This window comes from Rattus norvegicus, chromosome 20 (genome assembly GCF_036323735.1).
Source record: "Rattus norvegicus strain BN/NHsdMcwi chromosome 20, GRCr8, whole genome shotgun sequence".
NCBI classification, from domain to species: Eukaryota; Metazoa; Chordata; class Mammalia; order Rodentia; family Muridae; genus Rattus; species Rattus norvegicus.
Genome location: NC_086038.1, coordinates 55,016,165 through 55,038,483, shown reverse-complemented (window position 1 = coordinate 55,038,483; position 22,319 = coordinate 55,016,165). Strand labels below are relative to the sequence as shown.

The 22,319-nt window shown below is 40.4% G+C and overlaps 1 pseudogene; it reads left to right on the top strand.

Annotated features, from left to right (window-relative positions):
• The first annotated feature begins 5,494 nt into the window (after positions 1 to 5,494).
• On the top strand, positions 5,495 to 14,965 carry Smokl-ps8 (sperm motility kinase like, pseudogene 8; annotated as a pseudogene).
• Positions 14,966 to 22,319: the final 7,354 nt, after the last annotated feature.

Here is a 22,319-nt window from a genome sequence, read left to right as displayed (position 1 = left end):
CTAAGATCAAGAATCGACAAATGGGATCTCATAAAACTGCAAAGCTTCTGTAAGGCAAAGGACACTGTGGTTAGGACAAAACGGCAACCAACAGATTGGGAAAAGATCTTTACCAATCCTACAACAGATAGAGGCCTTATTTCCAAAATATACAAAGAACTCAAGAAGTTAGATCGCAGGGAAACAAATAACCCTATTAAAAAATGGGGTTCAGAGCTAAACAAAGAATTCACAGCTGAGGAATGCCGAATGGCTGAGAAACACCTAAAGAAATGTTCAACATCTTTAGTCATAAGGGAAATGCAAATCAAAACAACCCTGAGATTTCACCTCACACCAGTGCGATTGGCTAAGATCAAAAACTCAGGTGACAGCAGATGCTGGCGAGGATGTGGAGAAAGAGGAACACTCCTCCATTGTTGGTGGGATTGCAGACTGGTAAAACCATTCTGGAAATCAGTCTGGAGGTTCCTCAGAAAATTGGACATTGAACTGCCTGATGATCCAGCTATACCTCTCTTGGGCATATACCCAAAAGATGTCCCAACATATAAAAGAGACACGTGCTCCACTATGTTCATCGCAGCCTTATTTATAATAGCCAGAAGCTGGAAAGAACCCAGATGCCCTTCAACAGAGGAATGGATACAGAAAATGTGGTACATCTACACAATGGAATATTACTCAGCTATCAAAAACAACGAGTTTATGAAATTCGTAGGCAAATGGTTGGAACTGGAAAATATCATCCTGAGTGAGCTAACCCAATCACAGAAAGACATACATGGTATGCACTCATTGATAAGTGGCTATTAGCCCAAATGCTTGAATTACCCTAGATCCCTAGAACAAACGAAACTCAAGGCGGATGATCAAAATGTGAATGCTTCACTCCTTCTTTAAATGAGGAAAAAGAATACCCTTGGCAGGGAAGGGAGAGGCAAAGATTAAAACAGAGACTGAAGGAACACCCATTCAGAGCCTGCTCCACATGTGGCCCATACATATACAGCCACCCAATTAGACAAGATGGATGAAGCAAAGAAGTGCAGACCGACAGGAGCCGGATGTAGATCGCTCCTGAGAGACACAGCCAGAATACAGCAAATATAGAGGCGAATGCCAGCAGCAAACCACTGAACTGAGAATAGGTCCCCTATTGAAGGAATCAGAGAAAGAACTGGAAGAGCTTGAAGGGGCTCGAGACTCCAAAAGTACAACAATGCCAAGCAACCAGAGCTTCCAGGGACTAAGCCACTACCTAAAGACTATACATGGACTGACCCTGGACTCTGACCCCATAGGTAGCAATGAATATCCTAGTAAGAGCATCAGTGGAAGGGGAAGCCCTGGGTCCTGCTAAGACTGAACCCACAGTGAACTAGTCTATGGGGGGAGGGCGGCAATGGGGGGAGGGTTGGGAGGGGAACACCCATAAGGAAGGGGAGGGGGGAGGGGGATGTTTGCCCGGAAACCAGGAAAGGGAATAACACTCGAAATGTATATAAGAAATACTCAAGTTAATAAAAAAAAAAAAATAAAAATGGGGTACAGAGTTGGGGACTTAGCTCAGTAGTAGAGTGCTTGCCTAGCAAGCACAAAGCCTGGGTTCGGTCCCCAGCTCCGAAAAAAAGAAAAAAATGGGGCACAGAGCTAAACAAAACATTCTCAGCTGAGGATTATCCAATGGCCAAAAAGCACCTAAAGAAATGTTCAACATCCTTATTCTTCAGGGAAATGCAAATCAAAACAACCCTGAGATTCCACCTCACACCAGTCAGAATGGCTAAGAATAAAAACTCAGGTGACAGCAGATGCTGGTGAGGATGTGGGGAGAAAGAAACACTCCTCCATTGTTGGTGGGGTTGCAAACTGGTACAACTATTCTGGAAATCAGTCTGGAGTTTCCTCAGAAAATTGGACATTGAACTACCTGAGGACCCAGCTATACCTCTCCTGGGCGTATACTCAAAAGATGCCCCAACATACAACAAAGACACATGCTCCAATATGTTCATACTAGCCTTATTTATAATAGCCAGAAGCTGGAAAGAACCCAGATGTCCTTCAACAGAAGAATGGATTTAAAAAAATGTGGTACATCTACACAATGGAGTAGCTATCGAAAACAATGACTTCGTCAAATTCACAGGGAAATGGAATGCATTAGAAAATATCATCCTGAGTGAGCTAACTCAACAACAGAAAAACACACTTTGTATGCACTCATTGATAAGTGTATATTATAGCCAAAAAGCTCAAATTACCCAAGATGCAATCCCCAGACCACAGGAAGCTCAAGAAGAAGGATGACCAAAATGCAATGCTTCCACTCCTTAAAATATCCATAGGAGGGGATATGGAAACAACGTTTAGAGCAGTGACTCAAGGAACAGCCATTCAGGGCCTGTCCCACATATGGCCCATATATATATATCCACCAGAACTAGATAAGATTGATGAAGCTAAAATATGCATGCTGAAAGGGACTGGATATAGATCTCTCCTGAGAGACACATCCAGAGCATGTCCAATCCAGAGGTGAATGCTAGCAGCAAACCACTGAATTGAGAACAGGACCCCCTTGGGGGGAATTAGAGGAACTATTGAAAGAGTTGGAGGATCTTGCAACCCCATAAAAACAACAATGCCAACCACCCAGAGCTTCCAGGGACTAAACCACTACTGAAAGACTATACATGGACTCACCTAGGGCTCCAACTGTATATGTAGCCTTGCTGGGGCACCAGTGGAAGAGGAAGCCCTTGGTTCTGCCTAGGTTGGACACCCAGTACAGGGAGGGGCAGTAAGGGGGATGGATGGGGGAAATACCCATATGTGGAAGGGGGAGGGGATGGGGGGACAGGAAACTGGGAAAGGGAATAACATTTGAAATGTAAGTAAAGAAATATGTCTAATAAAAAAGTAAAAATGAGAATATTATGAAATTTGCAGGCAAATGGATGGAACAAGAATATATAATGCCGAGTGAGGTATTCCAGATCCAAAAGGACATACATGGTATGTACTTACTGATAAGTGAATATTAGCCAAAAAGTACAGAATACCCAGATACAACCCATCGACCATAAGAAGTTTAACAAGAAAGAAGGCCCACAGTCTTTGGTGAGAATTCTGGTGTAATTCTGATAGGTCTGCCCTTATATGTTACTCATGTGTATTACTTATATGTGGAGCAAAGACTGGAGGAAAGGCCATCCTTTCACATATGTAGTCACCAACTCAGACACTATTGGGGATGCCAAGAGGTACATGCTGACCTGAGCCTGCTATAGCTTTTTCCTGAGAGGCTCTGCCAGAGCCTGGCAAATACAGAGGCATATGCTTGAAGTCAACCATTGGACTGAGAACAGGGTTCCCAATGGAGGAGTTAAAGGACTGAGGTAGCTGAGGGGGTTTGCAACCCCTCAGGAAGAACAATATCAACCAGCCAGACATGCCAGAGCTCCCAGGGACTAAGCCACCAACCAAAGAGTATACATGGAGTGACCCATGGTTCCAGCCACATAAGAAGCAGAAGATGGCCTTTTTGTACATCAATGGGAGGAGAGGCCCTTGGTCCTGTGAAGGCTTGATGCACCAGTGTAGGGGAATCAGATAGGAGAGGCAGGATGCAGTGGGTGGGTGGGGAGCAACTTCATGGAGGAAGGGGTTGGGTGATGGGATAGGGAGTTTCCAGAGGAGAAACCAGGAAGGGGGATAACATTTGAAATGTAGATAAAGAAAATATCCAGTAAAAGAAAACAAAACAAAAGGCCCAAGTATGAATACCTGAAATCCACTTAGAAGGGGAACAAAATAATCATAGAAAATAGAGGGAGGGAGGATTCTTGGTGGGGGAGGGGAGGGAAATGGAAAATGGGGGCAGGATTGGATAGTGGGGGTGCACAGGAGAGAATCCGAGAGGGCTAGAAGAATGAATGGAAATATGCAGCTGTAGAGGGTGAAAGACAATGTGGGGAAACAAGATCTGGGATGTGAAGCTCCCAGTACTCAATAGTGATGACCTTAACCAAAATGCCCAACAGTGGGGAGATAGAACCTGAAGACCACCTCCAATAGATAGGCAGGGCCCCTAGTGGAGGGATGGGGTCACCAATCTACCTTCAAACTTTTTGATTCAGAATTATTCCTGTCTAAAACAAATACAGGGAGAAAATGGGGCAGAGATTGAAGGAAAGGCCCAACTTGAGAATCCATCACATGGGCGAGCACCAAACCCTGACACTATTACTGATGTCATGTTGTGCTTGCAGACAGGAGCATAGCATGGCTTTCCTCTGAGAGGCTCTACTAACAGCTGATTGAGACAGATGCAGATATTTACAGATTTCTAGCCAAGCCTTGGATTATGGGAGAGTTAGGGGAAGGATTGAGGGAGTTGAAGGGGATGGCAGCCCCTTAGAAAGACCAACTTTATCCACTAACCCAACCCTTGGGAGCTCCCAAAGATTAAGCCACCAAACAAAGAACAAGCATGGACTGGTCTGTGGCCCCTGGAACATATTTAGCATAGGACTGCCTTGTCTGTCCTCAGGGAGAGAGGATTTATGTAATCCTGTAGAGACTTGATGCCCTTAGGAAGGGGGGTGGTGAGGGTGGATGAGTGGCTGAGGGGGTGAGGGTATGGGGAGGGGGCACTCTCTCAGAGGCAAAGGAGAAGTGGGATGGTGTGAAGAACTCTTGGAGGGGTGACTGGGAAGAGGGACAACATTTTGAATGTAAATAAAACAATGTAACAACAACAAAATAGTCTTTTGGGGTAAGTTGTGACCAAATTGTCTTCTTCTCAGTCCCACAAACTTTGGTAACTTATTCTACAGTGTTTGAAAAAACAGAATATTTACAGCAGCACAATGACAGTGAGGGACATATTTTGGATACCAAGTCAAGTTTAAAGAGAGGAACAAGTAATTTAACCATAGATATGTTGAGGTCTTTTACAGCCAGATGTTACCACAATATTTTTGGTCCTATCTGCAAAGGGCATTAGAGCATCCTCTAGGTTTACTTTCTTACCAGTAAATATTAGTCTATACCCAATAATGTATAAAGTATATTATCATTACTATCATTCCTGTTTTTATTATCATTAAAGTGGAGACAGCTCTTGCTGTGTTTTTGCCTTTAATATGTTCCATATAGACCCTAGTGTCTGAACATGTGATCTCTAGCAGGTGATACAGTCTTGGGAAGCTGGAATCTAGCTTCAGGGGGTGTGTTCTAGCTCTAGGAAGCAGTTTTCTGACCTAGCTTTGGAGGTGTAATGACCACCATTGCAGTGTGAGCAGTCACATGCTACACTGCACACCACTCCTGCCACCATGCTTTCCCTGTTCCCTTGGAGTATAAACCAAAATGAACCCTTATGTTGCTTCTTATTGGGTACTTGGTAGCAGTGACCATGTAGGAGTGTGCCCATCCCTCATTGGTCCATGTCTTGCTCTGGCCTCACAAAGAGTCACTGTGAGCAATGGCTGACAACTGTGCATATAATGTGCTGTGTGGAGCTGCTTTTTGTCCTTCTAATGCAGAGAGCTGTTTGATAGTTATCTGTAGGACTTGGACGTTGGTGAAAATTTTGGACTCAGATGCTGGTGAAGTTTGAACTCCAATGTTGTGAACCTGCCTGAACTTTGACAGATCGGTGTGGACACAGGCCATTCCTATCAACAACGATGAAGAGATGACAAGTGATGTGTTTATAAAAAGATAAAGAAGGGGGGATATGATCTATGGAGGTGTGGTGAGGTATGGGGGAAGGCCTCCTTGGGCCCATGTTGAAGCATTCCTTCTCCCTGAGGGATCAGTCACAGGACAGTATAGTATAGAGTAAACTCAGGGCATGGGGAGGGGAGTTAAGAGGGCAGTAGAGGCAGAGAAAGGGAGAGAGAGGGGGGCAGAGGAGAGGAGAGGAGAGGAGAGAAGAAGAGAGGAGAGGAGAGGAGAGAAGAAGAGAGGAGAGGAGAGAAGAAGAGAGAAGAAGAGAGGAGAGAAGTAGAGGCTGTCCATGAACACATGGAGAGAGAGTGCTGAAGGGAACAGGGATCGAGTGGGGTCAGGAAGGTAAGAGCAAGAGAGGAGCAAGAGAGCAAGAGAGCAAGAGGGAACAAGAGAGTGAGGAGGGGGCAAGCAGCCCCTTTCATATTGTCGGGCATACTTGGCTGTTGCCAGGTAAGTGTGGGGGTTAAGCTTAGACAGAATGCAAACAGCAAGTGTGTCAGGACCTAAGGTCCAACTTCTTTCATGAAAATGCTTTAACAGAACATTATAAAATCTTAATGACCCTTGGCCAGGGAACATTTGGGGAAGTAAAATTGGCTAGCCATCTCCTTACCTGGACAACAGTAGCAATAAAAATTCTTCCAACTGGCAGGAAGAACACCCTCATTAAATCAGAAATTGAAATTATAAAAACTCTAGACCATCATATTATTAAACTTTTTCACATTATCAGCACCACAAAAACATTTATATGACTCTGGAACAGGGAGGAGACCTATTCAGCTGAATTATGGAGTTGGACTACCTACCGGAGGAGGATTCTCACAGGCTATTTAAACAGATGGTATATGCCCTCCAGTATTGTCACCAGAAAGGGATTGCCCACAGGGATTTAAAGCCTGAAAATATTTTAGTGGACAGCAAAGAAAATATAAAACTTAATGATTTCAGATTGGGCACCAAGATTATCATGGGCCAGAAGCTAGCAACTTTCTGTGGGACCCTCTCTTATTGCACGCCAGAACTCTCTAAAGGTAAAGGGTATGATGGGTGTGCAATTGATGTCTGGAGCTTGGAGATTGCGCTCTACTATCAGCAGAGAGAGAGAGAGAGAGAGAGAGAGAGAGAGAGAGAGAGAGAGAGAGAGAGAGAGAGAGAGAGAGACCCTTTCCAGGGGAATGACTGTGAAGAACTAAAGCAGAAGATCTTGGCAGGAAAGTAGTTTGTAAAATTCAAGCTGCTATCAGATCTTTGGGACGTGATTGCTAAGTTGTTTACTAACTGTAAACCCTGGACAACAGCCAACAGTACATGATATTGTGAGCTTTCAATGGCTGAAGCTTGGCAATGAAGTCTCTTCCAGTTCCCTTAGAGAGAACACTGACAGCCACCCAGACCCCCCTTTAATGGTCATCATGAGTATCATAGGATATAAGCAATTCGAGAAAAAGGAAAGTTTATGAGAGAAAAAGTTTGACTATGTAATGGCTACATATTTTATGCTTGGACAACAGTAACCCTGGGGAGACAACTTAATAAAAAAAATACTCTCAATAAAAAAAAACCCTTAAGCCCAGGCATTGGGATCAAACCTAGAAGCATACAGGGCCAAGCATTATACAACAAAGGGTTATAAGGAAGGGATCTAGTGTCCCTACCTTTCTTAACTTCATTTTGTCCACTCTACATGAAAGTGTTAAGAATGGACAAAAGAGTAGAATGAGGTACAGTATGCAACCCACTTTGAACTGCTTGAACAAGACAACTCCCATTCAGACTCTGTCCCCAGCTTTTCCACAAGGCTCGCTTCATGAGCAGCACCTCAGGGGAGATAGAGAGAAGTGATGCCTTGGAGAAAAGCTCTAACAGAGAGTCTTCAGAGGATTTGTCACTGGAAATCTACTCTAACCAGTCATCAATGGAAGTATCCAAAGCTGGCTCTAACAATTGAAAGAGCAAAGTGTCCTCACAGGGTGTTTTATCTCATCATGCCTCTGTGGAAGAAGCCCAGTATAAGGGCACCAACATACCCAGTGAAAAGTTAAAATAATTTCCTTCACAAACCTCACTTCAGGAAAACCTTACAGGACAGCTCCACCAAATGACTGCAGCTGGTTCAAAGGACAGCATGACCTTATAGAATAGATTGACTCCATTCTCCAGCAAGAAGGGTCCTGCTGTACAAGAAAGAGAATTCAGCCCCTCCTCTTCAGTTATGCCCCAGGGACATAGTGGCTAGTGTCAGACTGCACCCAGGGCCCTGTTTAAAAAGTGGATCTGGAAAACCCTGAAGAATGGTGTCATAAAAGGCCCAGGAACTTTTGTTACTGCCTGCTAATCCAAAAGAAGCATGCCTAGCCAACAACAAAATCCTGACTGTGGGTTAAAAAGGCTGTGGAGGCAGCTGTGGTAACAATGCACTTGGAGGCACTGTGATTTATGGATCATGATACTAGAGAGTAGGGAGAAGTTTTCTGAGGATGCAGATATGCACAGGAGAGAGTCAGGCAGTTTCAAGATGGCTGCTAATACCACAATTGTGCCAGCCAAGTGAGGTGCTCCATGGAACTCAAAAATCCATAAATAGGGTACCAAGGTATGGTGGTCATCAACAGGAAAAGAGGCCTCAGAAGATCTTCCATGCATGGGATATTGCTTTTACTACAGTTTTGTGTCCCCAAGCATCAGGCTGAGAAAGTCTGGTGTCTTTGCTGCCTGTATGACTGTGTGTTGGGGCTACCAAAGGACTCCTAGGACCGCACTCAACAAGTAACAAAGCCTGAGGCCCGCTTCATTTGCATCGTGCATAGGGCAGGGCATGCCCCTCAAGCCCTAACATAGTAGATGGAAGAGGGACACACAGTTCTCCTTGATGGAAGAGGCTTCTGCTGATTGACAGAGAAGTAATAACACCAGAGCCAGAAGTAGCACCATCAGCCAGATGGACTGGGAGCAACAAGAGAAGAAAATGTTTCTGATCCCAGGAGCATCCAGTACCTTACTATAACCTTTTGTTGTTTGAGAACACCATGTGAGGCAGCTTGGAGAACTTCTTCACTGGCGGGGGTGGGGGAAGGGCGCAGTTCCTCTCTCTCTGGTAGGAGTCAAGTGATCAGGGAAAGTTACTTCTCAAGTCCCCTCCATCCACCACCTCTATTGCTGCATATATGGGACAAGAAGAGTCAACTGGTATTACTGCCCTTTCAGTCACCTAGGCATGGATGCCATTTCCCAGTAAGAAGTCTTAAGAAAGACTGCTATTCGCAAGAGACAAGCATAAAGGACATATAGAACACTGACAGTCATTTTGTGTGTGTGTGTGTGTGTGTGTGTGTGTGTGTGTGTGTGTGCGCATCTCCACTAAAGCAGTGATATTAACCAATACCTATAGAAGTGAACCATGGAGATAGCCTGTTTAAAAAGGTCCTAGTTAGTGAAAACTGAATGACTTGTGATTTTAGGCATTGTGTGTCCAAGATCAGCCATCAGAGAGCTGGGCTTAAGATTTTTTAGGCAGAAGTATTGCTGAGAGTATCATATGCAGGAATATATGGCATAAATAACTCTGAATATATAGACTATTTTCTTATTACAGTAAACTCTTTTGTGTTTGAAAAAATGGGAGACAGGAACTCATCTATTAAAAAATATGCACTGTAAACAATTCTTAATAGACTATTTAAGAACAAATCCAACAGTGGTATAGCAAGTCCAGCTATACCACATAACTCTGAACATGTGAACGAGACAGAGATACTGGTGCTTAGTATGGTTCATCTCAGACTTTTTGCAACAGTATGGAGGTTGCCAATCTAATGTTTGCTAATGAACAGTGAACAGGCAAGTTTCTAGGTAACTTGCTAAGATAAGCTGTTTGTTGTGCTGACAGTTTACACTACATTTCTCAAATATTTAACCAAATACTATGGTCTGGGGAAAAGAAAGGGAACCGGCGGGAGTCAGAGATGGAACAAAATAAGTAATAGGGACAGATTACATCATATACATGAAAATAACAAAATGAAACTCAAGCTAGCTGCGTGTTATCCCTGGAGCTCCATTGTATGAGCCCCTAGACCAGGCCAGCTAAAGAAGGAACATTCAGGTTAGATCCTGTTACCCTGTATTCCCCTGCCTGTCCCCTTGTGGCACTCGCAGCTCTCCTGAGGTAGGTATCTCCTGAGAGCTCCATTGTCTGGCCACACTCAGCTGGCTTCTACCAGGCCTACTAAACAAGAAACACCCAGGCCTCCACAAAGCCCACGGAAAAAGGACCATACAGGCCTGCTACACCAAAAACATCCAGTCCAAGGCTGCCCATCAGAGGTCTATTGCACAGGGAACATCCAGATTAGGCCCACCTTCCCAATATTTGCTGCATCAGGAACATCCAGGGACCAAATGTCTAATACCAAATGTCTAAAAGCCAGCATAAGAATACAAATGAGTCAAGGCAATATAACACCTTCAGAGCAAAGGTATCTCACCACAGCAAGCCCTGGATATTGTAATACAACTGAAGCACAAGAAAATGACCTTAAACCCAACCTTAAAAAGATGATAGATGACTTTAAAGAGGAAATTAAATCCTTAAAGAAATACAGGAAAATACAATCAAATAAGTAGAAGCCTTTAAAGAGAAAACTAATAAATCTCTTAAAGAAATACAGGAAAGTACAATTAAAGAGGTGAAGGAAATGAATAAAACTACTCAAGACCTGAAAATGGAAATAGAAGCAATACAGAAAACATAGTCCAAGGGAATCCTGGAGTTGGAAAACCTAGGAGAGAGCAAAACAGATGCAAGCATCATGATAGAATAGAAGAGATAGAAGAGAGAATCCCATGTTTAGAAGATACAATAGAAAATATTGATATGTCAGTCAAAATGTTCCTGACATAAAATATCCAGGAAATCTGTGATACCATGAAAAAAGTACCCCCCAAAAACCCAACCTAAGAATAATAAAAGAAGGTGAAGACTCCCAGCTCCAATATTTTCAACAAAACCACAGAAGAAAATTTCCCCAACTTAAAGAGATGCCTATAAACATGAAGGAAGCTTAAAAAAATGCATGTAGGCTTATATTTTCTAAACTCTAATATAAAGTTTCTTAAATGTTTTCAATTTTCCTTTATAGCCTAGAGATCAAAAGTAGGGGAGGGAAATGGTTAACAGGACAAGGGGAACATGGACCTGTTGAGAATATTTATTTGGACAAATTTCAATCTTCATTATCAGCAGTCCAGTTCACTCTAATCAGCAGCAGAAACTCAATCCAGAAGAAATGGCGAGACTCCACTGATCAGCACAAGTCTAAGGAAGCAAGAAGCAGCCAGAACACTTCCAGAAGTTCTTTGGTGCATTTCTCTCTATGAAGTCGTGACAAGCAAATCTGCATCAGTGAAGCATCAGCGAAGACCAGCAAGGCAAGAGCGCCATTCCATCAGTTGGGCTATACTTATACTCTTTCTAAACATCACATGTCCTCTTGAGCATGCATTCCAGCAAAACATCACCATGGACTTTCACCAGATAGCGTCCAGAAAAAGACCACGTGTCTATTCTCAGAAAAACATCCTTTCACATGTCTGGTTCAGTAAAACCATCCTCTCACAAGTCTGCTTCAGCAAAACATCCTCTCATAAGACAGTTTCCAGAATGACATCACACGACACAACTGAGTCTCCAAGGAAACCAGAAATTCCCACTTCAAGCATTGATTATTCTGGACCAGAAAAGAGAATAAATATTCCTGCCACATAATAGTCAAAATACTAAATCTACAGAACAAAGAAAGAATATTAAAAGCTGCAAGGGAAAAAGTCCACGTAACATACAAAGGCAGACCTATCAGAATTATAACCAACCTCAAAACAGAGACTCTATGAGCTAGGAGGGCCTGGGCAGATGCCTTACAGCCTCTGAGAAACCACAGATACCCAACTTAGACTACTATACCTAGCAAAACTCTCATTCACTGTATATGGAGAAAACAAAATATTCCAAGACAAAACCAAATTTCAAAAACATCAGTCCATTAATGGAGCCCTACAGAAAATATTAGAAAGAAAACTCCAACCCTAGGAGGCTAACTACATGCAAGAAACCATAGGAAATAAATTGTAAACAAAATAAAGGAAGCATACACAAGCAAATGCCACATACTAACATCACCGATATCAAAGTAAGAGTAATTAACTATCATTGGTCATTAATATCTCAATATCAATGGGCTTAATTTCCCAATATAAAGACACAGGCAGACAGAATGGATGCAAAAATAGGATCCTGCTGCATACAGGACACATACCTCAGCAACAAAGGTAGACATTACATTAGAGTAAAGGGCTGGAAAGAAGTTTGCCAGCAAATGGACCCCAATAAGCAAGATCAAGTAGCCATTCTAATATTTAATAAAATATTAACACCCCAGTCTCACCAATGGACATGCTTAAAAAGACACTAAACAAAAAACGGGAACAGGAATGAATCAGATGGACCTAACAAATCTTCAGAACATTTCACCCAAACACAAAAGAATACACCTTATCCAGCACCTCAAAGAACAAAAGCAGACCTCAACAGATAGAAGAAAATAGAAATAATCCCTTATATCTTAAATTAAACATTTTCAATTAAAGCTGAACTTCAACAACAACAGAAACAACAAAGCCTACAAACTCATGGAAATTGAACAACTCTACTAAATGATCACTGGGTCAGAGAAGAAATAAACCATTTTAAAATTCTATGAAACCAAAGACACAGCATACCCAAACTTATGGGACACAATGAAAGCAGTACTTAGAGCAAAGTTCATAGTACTAAGTGCCTTCATAAAGAAATTAGAAAGTTACCATATCAGCAACTTAAAAGTACACCTGAAAGCTCTAGAAAATTAAAAAAAGAAAGCATACACACCCAAGAGGAGGAAATGGCAGGAAATAAACACAGGGCTGAAATCAATAAATTAGAAAGAGAATAACATAAAGAATCAACAAAACTAAGACCTGGTTATTTGAGAAAATTTACAAGATAGATAAATCCTTAGCCAAATTAAAAAGCAGAGAGACAATATACAAATTAACAAAATCAGAAATGAAGAGGAAGACATAACAGAAACATGGGAAATTTAGACAATCATTAGGCTTTATTTCAAAAGCCTATGCTCCACAATATTGAAAAATCTAATCAAAATGGATGCTTTTCTAGACAGATACCACTTACTAAAGTTAAATCAAGATTAGGTAAATTATCTAAAGAGTCTAATAACCCTGAAGGAAATAGAGAAATTTATTAAAAGTTTCCCAAACAAACAAACAAACAAACAAAAGCCCAGGACCAGAGGGATTTAGGGCAGAATTCTACCAGACTTTAGGAGAGCTAATTAGGAGAGTAATACCAATACTCCTCAAACTATTTTACAAAATACGAACAGAAGGAACACTGACAAACTCATTCTGAGGTCACAGTTACCCTGATACCTAAACCACGCAAAGACTCAATGAAGACAATTTCAGACCTTTTTCCCTTATGAAGTTTGATGTAAAATACTCAAAAAATACAAAATCAAATCCAAGAATGAATCAAAAGAATCATCTACCATGATCGAGTAGGCTTCATTCCAGGGATGCAAGAATGGTTCAACATACAATAATAGACCAATGTAATCCACCATATAAACAAACCAAATGAAAAAGTCCTTGATCATCTCATTAGATGCTGAAAATGCCATTGACAATCAATTCCCTTTCATGTTAAAAAATTTTGAAAGAGCAGGGATACATGGTGCATACCTAAACACAAAAGCAGTATACTGCAAACCAATAACAAAGAAGTTAAATGGAGAGAAACTTAAAGGAATTCCACTAAAATCAGGGACAAGGCAAAGTTGCCCACTGTATTCAACATAGTACTTGATGTTCTAATTAGAGCAATAAGACAACTAAAGGAGATCAAAGCGATACAGTTGGAAGAAATGTCAAAACATTGTATAGGAGAAAAATTCCTGAACAGAACACCAATAGCTCAGGCAATAAGATCAATTGTTAATAATTGTTAATAAATGTAACCTCATGAAAACATTTGTAAGTCAAAGAACTTCAATAAGACAAAATGGCAGCCTACGGAATGGGAAAAGATCTTAAAGATATTTACTAATAATCCTACATCTGACAAAGGACTAATATGCAAAATATAGAGAACTCAAGAAATTATACCCCAATAATCCAAATTATCCAATTAAAAATGGGGTACAGGATGGGGGAGTTGGCTTAGTGGTTAAGAGCACTGACTGCTCTTCCAAAGGTCCTGAGTTCAATTCCCAACAACCACATGGTGGCTCATAACCATTTGTAATGGATTCAATGCCCCCTTCTATCTGGTTGTGTCTGAAGACAGCCACAGTATACTCTCATAAATTAAATACATAAATAAATCTTAAAAAGGGATGGGGGATACAGAGCTAAACAGAATTCTGAACAGAGAAATCTCTAATGGCTAAGAATCACTTAAAGAAATATTCAATACCCATAGTCATGAGTGAAATGTAAATCAAAATGGCTCTTAGGTTTCATCTCACACCGGTCAGAATGGCTAAGATAAAAACTGAAGTGACAGCACATGCTGGAAGGATGGCAGGGGAATACCCCTCCATTGCTAATGGGAATGCCAACTGGTACAACCACTTTTGAAATCAATTTGGCAGTTTCTCAGAAAATTTGGAATAGTTCTACCTCAAGACCCAACTATACCATTCCTGGGCATGTACTGAAAACGTCCCACCATACCACAGGGACACTTGTTTGTGTCAAACAAGTTCATCGAAAGTTGTTCATCGAAACTTTATTCATACTAGCCAGAAACTGGAAGCAACCTAGGTAGACATCATCTGATGAATGGATAAAGAAAATGTGTTCCATCTACACAATGAAATACTATTCACCAATTAAAACCAAGGGCATCATGAAACTTGCAGGCAAATCAATGTAAGTAGAAAATATCATCCTGAGTGAGGTATCTCCACAATGGCATGCATAGTCTGTACTCACTAAATAGTGGAATTAGTCATAAAGTACAGGAAAACCATACCACAATTCACAGACCCCAAGAAACTAAATAATAAGGAGGGCCCAAGGGAGGATCTGTGAATTTCAGACAGGGAAATAAAATAGTCATCAGAGGTGGATGGAGAGAACTGGGAAGGAGATGGGGCGAGTAGAGGAACAGAGATGGGGATCAGATATGGGGAGAAGGGGTTTGGGACAAGGAATGACAATAAATAGGAGGCATCTCTGGCATCCGTGGGAGTAACTGGAGACCTGGGATGGGGGGGGGGGGTTCTGTGGGGATTACCCTAGCTGAGACACATACTAGTGGGGGATATGGAGACTGACTCCTATAACCAAGTAGGACTTGCCGAGGAGGAAGGGGGACATCAACACACCTATAAAACCTTCCACTCAAAATTTGTACTGCCTACAGATGAGCAGGAATAAAGAGGAAGCAGAGAATCAGAGAATGGTAGCCAGTAACTGGCCCAACTTGAAACACATCCCATGTAAGATAGCCAGTCCCTGATACTATTAATGATATTGTTCTGTGCTTGCAGATAGGAGACTATCATACCTCCTGAGAGGCTTCATCTAGCAGCGTGTGGAAACAGATGCAGAGACCCACAGCCCAACACCATTCAGTGCTCAGGGAGTCTTGTGGAAGAATAGGGGAGATAGAGTTGACTAAGCTGGAGGTGTCAAGGACACCACGAGAAACCTACAAAGTCAGCTAACCTGGGTCCATGGGGGCTCACAGAATCTGAGCAAATCTAATCAATCAAATCTGAGCAAATCTGAGCAAATCTAATCAAATCTAAACAAATCTAACCAAAGAATTTAACCAAAGAGCATGCAGGGTCTGAACCTAGGCCCCATACAGATTTATAGAAGATGTGTAGCTTGGTCTTCATTTGGATCCCCTAATAATTGGAGAGGAAACTGTCTCTGAATCAATTGTCTGCTACTGGATTCCTTACTCCTAATTGGACTGCTCAGTGGAAGAGGATGTGCTTAGGCCTACAGTGACTAGAGGGTCCGGGGTGCAGTTTTACCAAAGGGGAGGCTTCCCTTTCTCTGAGGAGAAGGGGAGGAGGTGATGGAGGGAAGAGATTTTTAGGGGTGGGACTGGGAGGAGAGGAGGGATGGAGAGGAGAGGGTGTGATCAAGATGTAAAGTGAATAAATAATAAATATATAAAATAAAATATTTTGTACATATTTTTACAAAAATTATGGAAAATATAGCATGTAATTTCGTTTTTAGAAGAGAAAACATTCATAAAGTTTTCTTTAGGAGAAAACTGGTACAAGGATAATACAAAGTTCTCTAAATAAGCAAAACTTGGAGCAAGAAAGAGGAGTTTAGAGTGTGACACATAAACTGTAAACTTGGGACTCCAATAGTGGATTTGAGTCTTCATTCTGGTTTTTATATAGTAACATGATTTTAATATATTTTTTTCTGAGTCTCATTTTGTAAATCCCAGTAAAAAGTATCTATTTTTTAGGGTTGTTTGGGGGATTAAATACTATATGTTTGTTATTGGTGAATCACAAAAGCTGTTGTATTTGCTATTCAGAATCCATGCATATTCAACATCAGTACCCTACTGTAGTCATCCTTCTGATAGGGTTGTACCTGCTTTTCAACTAGATGAACTGACTTTAGGATGTAATTGTACACAATCTTTTCATTGCTCTTGACAGCTTTTCCCTCTCATAAATTTTTAGCACATTTTCCTGAATGGTGCCACTGGTCTTTCTGTTGTTGGTAACTAGTCATCTTTCTCTGATCACTTAGGGTAAATCACAGGTGTTGTGTAGAATGTGAACAATTTGCGTATGTCAATTATTCGGCAGGTTGAAAAATAAGCCAATTGCTCATAAAAATACAGCTTTTATTGTGCGGGGGGAATTTCTTTAGCCTGTAGGAAAATATAATGAATGAAGTTTTCAGTATTTACGTCTTCACCTTCCTTAAAATAGGTCTTCTCTATTGGACTCCTCCTCTACTAGCCTCCATTACTCTTGTCTAAGTTTCTTCTTAGAAATGGACTCTTTTTTGCCAGAATTTTTGAATATGAGTGTTCTACCCCCTGAAAAGTTCATGAAATTTGTCCCACAGCCAACCGTTGTGTGTTTTTATGCACAATACTTTTGATCATATTAGTTTACTAATGCTAACAAAGTCTTACCGAATTAACAAAAGGATTAAGCAAGATTGCTTTTTAGATTCTGGAAATGGGAAGAATTCTGGAAGTGGGAAGTTACAGATCAAGTTGTTGACAAGTTTGCTTTTTCCTGAGGCCTTTTCCCTTGCCTTCTAATCTGTTTGTGTCCACACACCCCCTTTCTGTGCATCGTGCTCCTCTGTGAGGCTCATACTAACAGCCACAGATCTGCTTAATCCACAACTTAAAGGCAATGGCTTCAAATACAAGGGCATTCTGGGAATTAGGACTACATTTTGAGAGGGCTATGACTCAGTTTATAATACTCAAAAGAGAACTTGATTGACTTAGTTTAGTTCTGGGCCATAGAAATAAAAATGTTTAGGTAATAGAAACTTAAAGGAGAAAAGAAGGTTAGATATTAAAAATCTTAATCGCTAACGTGTTCCTTTAGGAAAGTCTAACAGGCAGAAATTTCTTTTTCCTATAACAAAGTCATTCTTTGCTATCAACAAGTACAATTTGCACTTTCATGTGCTATGCTTTAAAATTTTTCAATTTACTTTTGAGAATTTCATACATGTATACAATGTATGATCATATCTAACCCCATTTCCTCCCTCCAACTCTTCCTCAATGCCCCTCAATATGCCTCCTCACAACTTCATAGTGTTTTGTTTTGTTTTGTTTTTAATAACCCATTACCTTCAGTCAAAACTGCTCATAAGGGCACTAGAGCACAGGAAACCCACCAGTGGTCACATTCTCTCTAAAAAAAATGATATTCCTTCTTCCAACAACTATCCACTACAAAGAAGCTTCTCAATAAAGGGAGGGAACTGGAAATGTTCTAACCCATCTATATTGGGACTGTTCGCATGCTTCAGACAGGCACAGGCAAAGTCTTTCTGAATAAGGCATCTCTATATTTTGCCCACTTGATATAAAACGGTTTTGCGCAGGTCACAGTTGCTGTGAGATCACGATGGTAACAGCCATGTCATCATATTCAGAAGACAGCATTTCACAGCATACCCCGCCCCTAAGTTCTGCTCTTACATTCTTTCCAGCTCATTTTCTAGAATGTTCATGAGCCTTGAGGGTGGTATGGTGGGGTAGATATAGATGTGCCATGTAGAGCTGAACTCTGCTTTCTTTCTCTCAGGACTGTGAGTAGTTGCATGCCTCCCCATGGACTCCAGTCACCTACATAAAGAAGCTTCCCTGACTAAGTCTCTAGATTTAAACATTTAGAGGTGATTTGACACTGTGGTCTTCTAGCACATAATAATAACAGGCTCTCCTATACACTGAAACTGGGAAAGTTAGCTGCACACTTCAGATAGGCAAAGGTAACGATCTGAGCAAGGCTCTGATAGGCCAAGAAATAAGGACAACACCAACAAATGGGATCTCATGAATGAAAAGCTTCTGTACAGCAAAGGGAATTGTGTTGTGAATGAATAAACAGCTCATGAGAAAGCCTGTCCTAGCTATTCACCTGACAGATTAGTGTCTGCAATACAGGAGCAACAACAATCAACTCTAAATATTAATAAAACAAGCAGTCCACTTAAAATGGGTGATGGAACGGAATAGAGACTTCACAAAAGAAGTATAAATGGCTAGGAAACTCTTTAGAAAAAGAATGCCCTGTGGTCTCACCCGAGTGTAGTACCATAGGCTTGCTTATGCCTGCATTCCTGCAAACACGTGAATGTTGAATGACAATGGCATCAAAGTCACTAGATGACAAAATTTGTTTAGCTTCATTATATTGTATGGAAACAATGTCACAGCACTCATTAACCAAAATGTCATTATTTAGAACATGAATGTATCTGTTGTAATTTGTATGTCTTTTATTGAGAAATGTAAGGTTAGGACTTGTATTAATCTGCTTACCATTACAATAACAAATAACCCAGGTAGTCAGCTAGAGAGAGGAAAGGTTCTTTCTGGCTCATGGTTTTGGAAGTTGTAGTGTGATTGTTTACTGCCTTGGGGCCTGTTGTAAGGCAATGTATGACAGCAGAGACAAGTAGGAAAACCAGTTATCACTTAAGCCAGGCTGTGAAACAGAGGAAGATAGACTAGTATCTCAGAATTCATCCCAAAGTTATGAGTCAATGGCTAATAATTTCACTCCTTCTTAAGGGTCCACCAGCTGCTCAAAGTTGCAAATGTAATGCACCAAGCCTTTTACAGTTATACAAATGACAGGTTAACCTTTGATTTTCTACCGAGCTGTTTGACTTTCTTATATCTTTTGGATACCAATCCCCAGATGCATGGTTTGCACATCCCATTCTTTGGGTCCTTTCTCTCCGTTAATTGTTTCTTTGGTTGTGTAGAAGCTTTCTATTCTGATTTAATCATGAACGTACTTTGTATGAACTATATTAGTCATTTTTATTTTATAATAAAATATTCGGAACTTTATTTAACCCATAATTTTGAAGGTTAAAAATACATCAATTAGTCACATCGGTTCAGCTTTTGGACTTAAAAAATAAAATTATTTTTAAAAATTATTGGTGTCTCTCTCTGTGTGTGTGTGTGTGTGTGTGTGTGTGTGTGTGTGCGCACGCATGTGAGCATGTGCATTTAGATCCCCTAGAGTGGTAGTTACAGGTGATTGTGAGCCACTTGCTATGAATGTTAAGAAAGTATTTATTGCTTTTGCTTTCAGGTCTTTTGCCTGCATGTGTGTCTGTGCACCATGTCATGTAGTGCCCCTGTAGATACCATGTATGTGCTGGCAACAAAACATGGGTTCTCTGCAAGAGCAACAAGTGTTTTTAATGTTTACGCTATCTTGCTACCTTTATAGACCCTGGTGCAACCATGTCTGAAGGCCTGTGACACATGGAATCATGGTGGATATTCAATTTAAGTCTTAATCTATTTCAGTTATTTATTTATTTATTTGGAAAGTCTAAATATATTCCTTTTGTGGTTATACAACTTTTTTTTATTCCTTCCTTCCTTCATTCCTTGTGTTGTTGAGACAGGGCCTCATGTATACTATTGGAGTCTCTGCAAACACAATGGCCAACAGAATAATGATCTTCAAGAAGTCAATTTAGTTCAACAGGACTCAGTAGCTGGTGTTGATTCAAACTTAGTCTGACCCTAAGTAGTTTATTTTCGGTATATTTAAACATAGCACAATTTGGTGAAAAGTCTCCTAGGTAAATGACTCAATCCCGTGTGCACAACAGAGCTCAAGACTTTATTATGCTGAATTGCTTTCTAAAGTACATGAACATCTATAAAGAAAGGGTCTTCAGATTAACTGAGAAAAAGAAACTCAAGATAATGATCTGGGGAATACTCTAATAATTGAGAAAATCAAGCTTTTGATAAAGGACTGAGGGAGGATCCAGTGTGGTCTCAGCCGTATAGACAACTCAAAGGTCATCAGGCTATTAACCACATCCACTTCCAGCCTTCTGGGCAGGAAGTAGGTTGTATATCTCTCCGTTAGACTGGACACTCCTGTATGTTTAACATTCCTCATTTCCTGAATGCTTATCTGTGAGTATAAGGACCTTTGTGCTTATTAGAGTGTATCAGGTTGCTTCCAACTTGATACAGAGCTAAGGGTGCCATTGAACTAGAGTTCAGTCTAAGTGTTTGGATTACAGGTGTGTTCACCACACCTGTCTAGGGCATCTAGTTGTCTTAAAACTACACATTGAAGAGATTGATCTTTTGACAAAAGTGCTAAAACTATTTTTGACAATTGTCAAAACTCAATTGACCACAAATGTGTAAATTTGTTTCTAAGCTCTATTGTGCTGGTCTATGTGTCTATATTTATATTAGCATTTTAATATTTTGATTACTGAAACTTTGTAGACTACTGCAAAATCAGGAGGTGAAATTCCTTTGACTGATGATGGATTCCAAATTTGCTATTCCCAAATCATCTGCGATCACCATGGAAATCCCTCAGCACCAAGGGCAAAACATCAAGAATTTGGAAACTACTGTGTACCAACTAGTACTCAGTGGTTTGCTGATATTACCCTCCTTAAAGGATCCACCAAATGTCCTTGTTTCAGTAGTAGCCCCAATTCTTAAGGACCCTTCATTTTTCATCTGAACTTCCACTAGTCCTTTAATTTTAACTTGTTTCTGATATATAATATGTGCCTGAAAAATAGGTTCTTGGGCAGTTGTCACTAACATCAATTCTTGCTGTCAAGTACAAAGGCTCAACTGCTTTCTTAATTTTTTACAGGCAATCTGTGAAATTCCAGCTCACTAAATAGTCTTCACAGTTGTGCAGGGAAGTGTGTGCTGTCAGCTCTGAGTTCTTTGCTTCATTGATAATGTGAGGCCTGGTTGCCAAGATCTATTCCTACAGTAGCTATTCTGTGCTGCTATTAAATTGGAGATGTATAAATCCTATTTTTGGCTATTGTTTCAATTTGGTAAAAAACAAACACACCAAAACAGAAATCTTAAAATTTAACATCTTTATGTTAATTTAACATTTTTATGTGTTTATTTGAATTCTATTAGCTACATGGATCTTGTATATGCAATAGACTCCTAGGACATTATTTTATTTGCCAAACTGAAACCTTGTCGTCATTGAACTTGAAGTGACTCCTCATGCCTTCCTCCACTCAACACCAGCAAATATCTTTCTATTTTTTATTTGACTCATGATTGAAATATTTATATGGTAACTGTTTTTGTTAATAACTGTTTTAACTTCATACATTGTCCTCAAACTTCATTCTTTCTTAAGATAGTTTTTTAAATTTATATTTGCATGTGCCAAATGTAGTATGTGGTATGTTGTGTGTGCTGTGTGTGCGCGCGTGTGTGTGTTACATTTGTGTACTTAAGGCAGAAACTATAGTGCTAAGTTGGTTGTCTATGGAAAGAAAATTGGGAGTGGAAGGCTTACTTTGCATGCTAAATTCTTCTATACCTTTTTGAATATGTGTTTCAGTATATAACAAAAATAAATGACTTTTTAATTGAGAAAGAAATCTAGATATTTAAGAAAGAAACTTTATCTTTGGACTTTCTGCCCTATTGGAGTTCTATATCCATTCCCTTAAAATATCTTCTTTTCAAATTATTCCTTTGTCTAATAATGACAAAAGCTTTATTACCATTTAAAAACGAATGCTAGAGTCATCTGCCCAAGTAGGCTAGGGACTTCATGGACATTTGTTCTCAGTGTCCAACCTGAGTTATCATTTAAATTTTCTGTCTGAATTGTCCTGGACCGTTACCATGGAAACAGTCACAAGAGTTAAAAAAAATCACCTTTAATAGATATTTATAAAGTATAGTTCACACCATTTAGAAGAACAGGTGA